Source organism: Trichechus manatus, unplaced genomic scaffold, assembly GCF_000243295.1.
Source record: "Trichechus manatus latirostris isolate Lorelei unplaced genomic scaffold, TriManLat1.0 scaffold00087, whole genome shotgun sequence".
Lineage (NCBI taxonomy): Eukaryota > Metazoa > Chordata > Mammalia > Sirenia > Trichechidae > Trichechus > Trichechus manatus.
This window is the reverse complement of record NW_004444023.1, coordinates 8,240,167-8,249,262: the sequence shown is the minus strand read 5'-3', so window position 1 is coordinate 8,249,262 and position 9,096 is coordinate 8,240,167. Positions and strand designations below refer to the sequence as shown.

Sequence of the window (9,096 nt, the reverse complement as noted above, 5' to 3'; positions counted from 1 at the left end):
CTTAAGAACGAACGTACACAACGGAAATTTCTTTAATACTGGTACATAAACAAGTAATTTTATATATTCACCTCTCAAATCATTCTTGTTAATTTCCAGTGGAGGCCAGTCCATAGGAACAGGACAGACTCTGATTTTCCTACGACTGCCTTAAAAAAGTACTGCAAACTGAGTGGCTGAAAACCACAAAAAATTATTCTCAATTCTGAAAGAAGTCCAAAATCATGGTATCGGCAGGGTTGGATCCTCTAGCGGGTCACAGACTCTAGGTGAGAGTCTGTTCCCTGCCTCTCCTAGCTTCTGGTTATGGCCAGTAATCTGGCATTCCTTTGCTTGTATATGGATCATTTCATTCTGTGCCTCGATCTTCGCATGGTGATCCCCATGTATATCTCTCTGTGTCCCTTGTCGTCTTATAAGGACACCAGCCATAACAAGATTAGGGTCTACCCTTATGATCTTAACTAATTACATCTGCAGTGACACTATTTCCAACCATCTTGGTTATCTAGTGCTGCTATAACAGAAATACCACAAGTGGATGGCTTCAACAAACAGAAGTTTATTCTCTCACAGTCTAGGAAGCTAGAAGCCCAAATTCAGGGCGTCAGCTCCAGGGGAAGGCTTTCTCTTTCGGCTATATAAGGAAGGTCCTTGTCGTCAATCTTCCCTGGACTAGGAGCCTCTCTGCGCAGGAACCCCAGGGCCAAAGGACATGCTCTGCTCCCAGTGCTGCTTTCTTGATGGTATGCGGTCCCCCACTCTCTGCTTGCTTCCCTTTCCTTTTATCTCTTGTAAGATAAAAGGTGGTACAGTCTACAACCCAGAGAAACTCCCTTTACATTGGATCAGGGATGTGACCTGAGTAAGGGTGTTACATCCCACCCTAATCCTCTTTAACATAATCTAATCTTGCCTCATTAACCACAGGCAGAGATTAGGATTTATAACACATAGGAAAATTACATCTATCACAAAATGGAAGACAACCACACAATACTGGGAGTCATGGCCTAACCAAGTTGACACATATTTTGTGGGGACACAATTCAATCCATGACATTCTACCCTTTGGCCCTCAAAAATTCATGTCCTTGAAATATGCAAAACATATTCACCCATCATATCATAGCAAAAGTGTTAACTCCAAGTCCAAAATCCAAAAATTCCTCTTCATCTGTGAAATCTAGAATACAAGTTATCTGCTTCCAAAGGTACAATGGCAGAACAGACACAAACTAGACATTTCCATTACAAGTGGGGAAACGAGGGAAAGAACTGCAAGTCAGCAGAACACATTACATTAGCCCTCAAGTCTTTGAAAATAATCCTCTATTTTCTGAGACAATTTACACAATGGCCCTGCCCTCCAGACTCTAGGTATTAGCCACACTTTCCCAATTCTGAGTGGAGGCCCCTTGGCCCTGGGCTTCAACTCCACCTTCCAGGCCCACTGGACGACAACTCTGCTCCCTCGGCTTTAGGTGCACCATTCTCCCAGTCCATCTAAGTGGCAACTCCACCCTTAGAAACACCAGAGGCCATGGCTCCACCCTTTGAAACCCCAGAGGTGGTGGCCATACCTTTTGAGACTGAGGCAGCTCGGCTTCTTGTGTTCCTTGTCTCTTCAGCTTCTGCTTCCTGGTTCCTTGGCCTCTCAGGCCTCACGCCCACATCTGCCCTGCTGGGGTAAGTGTTCCAAAGTTCTGTAGCTCCACTGATAAGTGCCTGGAGGCACTCCACTCTGCCAGTAAACTTCAGCCAGAAGGCACTCAGCTCTCTTGCTCCGTGGGTCGGCAAGCCTAGCTCCACTGATAAGTGCCCGGAGGAACCCCACTCCACCAGGAAGCCTCCTGCACAAAAGCACTCAGCTCTCTTGCTCTATGAGTTGGCAAGTCTAGCTCCACTGATAAGTGCTCAGAGGCACCCTACTCCACCAGGAAGCCTCTTGCGCAGACACTCAGCAGTCTCCATGAGTCGGCTCCAGTGTTGTGTGGCACTGGTCTCATGGTTCCACTGCTGCCAGTTCTGTGTCACTGCAGGTTCTCTGCCCGTTCACAGTTTTTAAACTGCTTCCACATTTTAGGTATCTGTTAGAGCAGCACCCCACTCCCGGTACCAAATTCTGTCTTAGTTATTTAGTGTCGCTATAACAGAAATACAAGTAGATGGCTTCACCAAACAGAAGTTTATTCTCTCACAGTCTAGGAGACTAGAAGCCCAAATTCAGGGCATCAGCTCCAGGGGAAGGCTTTCTCTGTCGGCTCTGGAGGAAGGTGATTATCATCAATCTTCCCCTGGACTAGGAACTTCTTTGCACAGGAACCCCGGGGCCAAAGGACACACTCAGTTCCAGGTGCTGCTTTCTTGGTGGTATGAAGTCCCCCACTCTCTGCTCACTTCCCTTTCCTTTTATCTCTTGTAAGATAAAAGTTACAGGTCACATCCCAGGGAAACTCCCTGTACATTGGATCAGGGATGTGACCTGGGTAGGGGTGTTACATCCCACCCTAATCCTCTTTAACATAATCTAATCTTGCCTCATTAACCACAGGCAGAGATTAGAAATTACAACACATAGGACAATTACATCTATCACAAAATGGAGGACAACCACACAATACTGGGAATCATGGCCTAACCAAGTTGATGCATATTTTGGGGGGACACAATCAATGACACCAGTTGAGGTCACATTCATAGATACTGGCAGTTAAGACTTGAACATATCTTCTTGAGATCACAATTCAATATACAACGGAATCCCCATCAAAATTTGTTGTGAATACTGATTAATGATTCCACACACCATGGGGTTTGAAAATGTTTATTACAAAATGAGAGCAGGGAAGGGTGATTTGCTTGGCTTTTTATGATGGTTAGGGAGTGGGATTAATGTGAGGGTACATCCATGTGAATTGAACTTCCTGGTGATGCCAAAATGAACACCACTTGGGCTTTTTCATTAGTTTGCCCAGGTATGGAGCAGAAGTGGAGGAGGAATGGATGAGACTTAAAAGCTGTCAATAGTCAGACATCAAAAACAGAGTCAGGTTCTTTAATACAACACTGAATGTTTACTCTTGAAGCTCCTGACTCCTTGGTTGGGAAAAACTACAATTTTCTTTATGACAGTAGCTTATACGTGACCTTTCCTGCTGCACACATTGGCCCCTCTGCACAATATGATTGTTGAAAGTGCTTGTAAAATACTGTTTAGATAAATTGCCTAAGATACTTTTATAGTTTCATGAAAATTAACATCTGGAAGTATTTATTAAGTTATACGTGTAATCAGTAATTGTACTAGAAAAGCAATTTTTCAAAGGTTATGAATATATCAATTTGAGATTATTAGGGAATATGTTACAAGCTTTTTTTTTTTTTTTTCAGTTCCTGCCTTCAAGTAGTTTATATTCTACTAAGTTAAGTCAGCAATAATTGAATAAAATATATGATAATAATTACAATGAAAGTATACATTTTAGGGGACAAAGTGACGGTATACTAATTTAAGAAGTTTGTTCAAGGTATGCATGTATGATAAAGGTTATATTTGAACAGAACACTGAAATGATTGTAAGATTGGGCCAGGCGGATACAAGGTGGGAAAGGCGAGAAGGCTTGCTCCTGGTCAAAATCTTCTAATCATTCAGGCCCTACCGTAGGCGATGACATGGCTTTGCCAGGCAGGCCTATTGGGAAGCTTCCCTCCTCTCATCATACTTGGTACACAGGCAGTGCATTGCCATTTTCTGGAGGGAGTTGCAGTCAAGGACTCAGCCTTTCACCTCCAGAGCAGCTATGCTGATACATATTTCTATGGTACCTCAGCTGGGGCTTCTTTACTGGGGGCCTTGGCTGAAGTATTTTTCTAAACTTGGTTGTTTGCACTGTCCCGGTAAGTAAATAAAGGCTTAATTTTTACTCGTGTTTTGGCTCATTATCCCAGTTGACCACCTCAATGCCTGATTGCTCAACAAAAGGCAATTGGGTCGAGGGGACACAGAAGGAGAAGATTCCCAGGATGGGAACATACTTCACAATACTTGAAGAATATCCTGTATTGGTGTGTATATTGGTGAGGAGTGTGGTACTAAGTTTCTATTGAAGACATTTAAAATTTGAGATTTCTGATAGTTGCCACTTTTTGTTATTTTAGGACTTAATACTCAAGACCTATGTAAACCTGCTGTGTATATTTTTGCTTGTTTCTTCTTTTTAACAAAAACACAAACAGCCCTAGAAAGTTTAACATAAGTAGTAGACCTGTTATCATGGTGACCCATATGGGGAATGCACGGACAAGTTCATTTAGGGCAGCCTCAGTATGTCAGGAGGACTTTGGGGTAGGAGTGGGGATAATGAACTAATGGGAAGAAAATAAATGTCATTTATCAATGCTGTATGAGGGATTTGATCCCAGTTCTCAAAGGACTTGTTAAGCCTGTGGTAACAGATTGCTTTATGCAGGAATGATGGCCTAGTCACACTAGTAGTGATTCAGCTCAGATCCTGTGTCTGCTTTGAAGTATTTCTTCTTATGCTCTTGAGAGTCTCTGTGATCTGTTATTATTTGTACTCCTTGGGTGGGCAGTGGTGATTAGTGCTGAAGCATATGTGGCCTGAGCCTGCATGCCCAGGTTCAAATCCTGGCTCTCACATTTAATTTCTGTATGAATTAGTGTTGAATACTTCAACCTTGTATGCTTTCTCTCCTCATGTGAAAAATGGTTGTAATTTATCTAAAAGAATATTTGAAAATGTTAGTCTGTTTTAGAGTGCTTAGAGTATTATTTGACATATAATAAAGATTCAGATCCTTCAGAAGAAAATTACATGTTCACCGTAAGTGTTTTGCACACTTGGAGACTTGAATCAGGTTGTGTCAATTACCAGTTACTGAAAAAGCATACTGATACAGTAATGGTGGATATATTACATTATGCAATATTAAAACCCATGGAACTTTATACCACAAAGAGTCAACCTTAATGTATGCAAATTTTTAAAACTCCTTAGGAAGTTGATCGATCCAGGATGGAATAAATTTAACAAAATAACTGTATGACACATGTATGGAACAACCTTTATTGAGTAGGCTAGGTGTGCTGACCTGAGTAACTTTGGAAATGAATGGGGTCTTTAAGGCTAAAGGCAAAAGAACTGCCTGTAAGTACTGTAGTCTAGTAGATAAAATTGTTTCCATAGGGTTACAGGTTAACAATTCTGATTGTTACACATTTTACTGCTGCACATGTAAACTGAAATTGAACAATTAAGTAAATGTGTAGCAGATGGTGGGAGGCTAGGCTTCTCACTTTTGAAGTGGAAATTTATAGATCAGCAAGAGGAGTAATGGATTAGAGGTGAAGACAGTAAGAACTCGTATTTAACTTAATGTAGATACAAATAATGTGTGTATAGACATGGGTTAGTATATACACATATATTTCTTTGTTCTATCAGCTGAGAGTGCCTAAAGAAATGATAGCCCACTGGCATCAAGCACAACTAGCACACAGATCTTGACTTCTAGTACCATTCTCCTATAAAAGGAACCAGAGCTCCTTGTTGAGTTGGCTGATTCTCGGACAGAGGTGGGTAATAATACATGGTGAACCTGGAGCATCTTAAAGTGCCAGAAAGTAAGAGCGCTAAAAACAAAAAAAACACCACACACACACATTGATGGAGAATATGACAAAGGAAAAAGATACGGGCCAAATGAAAGAGCTCCAAGTGAATGGCCAAAGCTATAACAGTTTGAGCCACAAAGTAAATACAGTAATAATTATAACCCAAAGTGTAAGATAAAGATCTAGAAGCTTAAACTGAAATAAATAAATGATTGAATTAATTACTAAATGGGGGACAGAAGACAACTCTCCTGTGAAGTCAATTTCAAATAAATTATGTAAATATTCTACCATAAGGGAGGGAGAGGACAACTCCCCACTTCTTACATGTGGCTGGCACATAGGGATGTCTTCAAAAGGATGTGGTATGGACTAACTTTTACAGTGGAGAAACCTGAGAAACCAAGTGAACAAAGTCAACATCTGCAGTGATAAGTCATGTTAATTGTATGTTCTTTGATATGATGTAATGGAAGTGGCACTTTTGTGACCTTTCTCCCAAAAACTTACTTCATCCATCTAACTGAGAAAAACATCAGAAAAATTTGAATAGAAGGACATCATCCCATATACCTGAACAATACTCCATAAATACTCCTTAAAATTGTCAAGGTCATCAAAACCAAGGAGTGTCTGAGAATTGTCACAGCTGAGAAGAGCCTAAGGAGACATGACAACTAAATATAATGTGGTAAATACTAAGGAAATCTGAATAACCTGTAGGCTTCAGTTGATAATAGTGTATCGATAACTGGTTCATTACTTGTAATAAACATAGCATACAAAGTAAGTTTTTTTTTTAAAAAAATGGGGGGTGGAGACATGGGAACTATTCTCCATTTTGTGTAAAACTGTTCTGAAAAATAACATCTAGTAATAAAAAATTATTTTAAAGGCACAGAGGAGTAACCAAAGCATTGGATGTTTAAAATAAGATTTTAAGCACACTCAAGTTCTGGAACTACCGTTAATCCGGTGTGAAGTAGGCAAATTATCTAAAGAAAGAGGAAGTTTATAGTCCAGATGCTTGCATTATGAAGCTCTTCAACTATGACTCAACAATGCTTCAACTGATCCCTTAATTAAGGAACTAAAACTCAGTCAACCAGGGGTTGATCCTGACTTCTGGAGAGAAAATCTCTCACCAAGGGAGACCAGGTTCCTTTAGTTCTCCACATCAAATCCCAATACAAAGCCATCTGAGCAGGAGTCCAGACACTCCAGTCCTCTGGGAAGTCCACATCCAGAATGCCAACCGTCCTTCACGTGATAAACACATTTCACCAAGGGCTCAAGTGGGAATTTGTTTTTACACAATATGTGAAGAGGGAAGAGATGTAAGGATTGGTTGTGGTTAAGGAGTTTCAGATGGGTCCATGCAGGATGATTTTAGCAAGTTATATATCCCTAATTTTATCCTATATCATAAATGCATGAATCACTAGATTTTAAATTTTTGAGGATGATGAATACAAGGTTAATACAGGCTCGTTTATTGCTAAGTGCATGATTTTGTATCCTACCCGCCGTTGGATGTGTAATTTCTCAGATGAGCCAGAGCAACAAGTCATACCGTCAGGGATGACAGAGTCAATAAGGGCTTTAAAGAAAGGTCAGTATCTAACCTTGTAATGATGATAATGAGAGCAAGGACTAGAATTTCTAAGCATTTCTCAGGTGCTAAGAATTACTTAGAGGAGCCCTAGTGGTGCAATGGGTTAAGCGCTCACCTGCTAACCAAAAGGTTAGTTCAAACCTACCCAGAGGCTCCAGAGAGAGACTTGCGATCTGCTCCTGTAAAGATTACAGCCCAGAAAACCCTATGGGGCAGTTCTCCTCCATCTCATGGAGTCGCTATGATTCGGAATCAACTCGATGGCACACAACAAGAAGTATTACTTACTGTAAGTAATGTTTTAACATGTATATGTTCATTGTGCCAAAATGCTGAAGCACATGAGCAAAAAACTATAATGAAAATACATGTAAATTCCATCATTTAGAAACAACTAGTCTTTAGTGTTTGGAGCCCTGGTGGCACAGTGGTTAAAAAGCTGGGCTGATAACCAAAAGATTGGCATTTTGAATCCACCAGCTGCTTCTTGGAAACCTTATGGGGCAGTTCTGCTGTGTCCTGTAGGGTCTCTGTGAGTCGCAATAGACTCAACAGCAACGGTTTTTAACGGAGTCTTTATTGTGTGTGTGAGCATACATCCTTGTGTTCTTAAGACACGATTATTCCATGAATAAATTTTCTGTATTCTTTTGCATGGCCTTAGTTTTTACACTATCATGTTAATGAGTTAAGAGTAATAAAAATATTCTCGTGGGTGTGCATATATAGTCTTTTAACCAATGTTTGTTTTTAGTTTTTTAAGTGTTTTTCAAGTTTTAATTAGAAGACACTTGTCAATGTCATTTTAATTTTGTTTTGGTTGCTTGATCATTTGTTTAGTAACAATTCTAAAGCCTGGCCACCTGGATTCAAGTGGGAGCCCTGCCACTTATTAGCTGTTTGCCACGAGCCAAGTTACTTACAGTCTCTGTGACAGTTTGTCCTCTGTACGGTGGGAACTACAGATTCTCTTAATGATGCTTTCCAGTACAGAATATTCATTTCTCCAAGTCAAATTAATAAAAGACCTGATTTTCTTTAAATATTTTCAATGTCTTTGGTAAGTTTGAGACCAAGGATTTATCACAATTAGAGGATGTTGATGAGAGAATCATTTCAATTAGTGATCTTGTAAAGACAAGCAAGGTCTCCCTTCAATAATTTTTACTTCCATGGGCAATAAAAGTCCATTTGAGAGGCAGCAGGGGCATGATGAAAGGAATTAGTAATTCATGACAATTACAGTAAAACCGGTGAAAGCTGGAACCGTGTAAGGTGGAAATCTGACAGAGAAGGAAAACTCAAATATTTTCCACTAATAAAGAGCGATAGAAAAGTGGTAAGACTGTACCCTGTCAAAGGCAGGACCAGAAAACAAGACAGTCGCAGCGAGTTCCAGCTTTCAGTTTTCACTATATAGCAACCTAAAGAGATACAGAAGATAACAAGTCAACAAATGATTTCCACTTAATGACCGTTTCTTTTACGCAAGAGTGTTCTGTAAAGGAAAGGGCAAATCAAAAGTATAAACATGGGAAGTCTTCCATAAGAACTTTGACAAAACTAAAAAAGCAACATTGTCTATGCAGGAAACAAATGTACGGAACGATTGGAAAATAGGACTGGATTAAGCTTTGTCACATCTGTCTGAACTGTAGAAATTTCAAACTGAAAATGCGTTTTATAAATGTAATCAAGTTAAGAAATCTATAATAAAAATGGTTCCTCAGTTTCACAACTTGAGGTAATCCCTGCTAGTGTCAAAAACAATATTTGCAATTAATACGGGAAAACTTGATCTATCTTTATGGATAACAAAATATGAAAGTGCACATATTAGAG

The 9,096-nt window shown here is 39.9% G+C and overlaps 1 protein-coding gene across 1 annotated transcript in view; it reads left to right on the top strand.

Annotated features, from left to right (window-relative positions):
• LOC101352554 (zinc finger protein 2 homolog) overlaps nucleotides 1–9,096 on the top strand; it is a 51,711-nt gene that overhangs the window by 7,451 nt on the left and 35,164 nt on the right.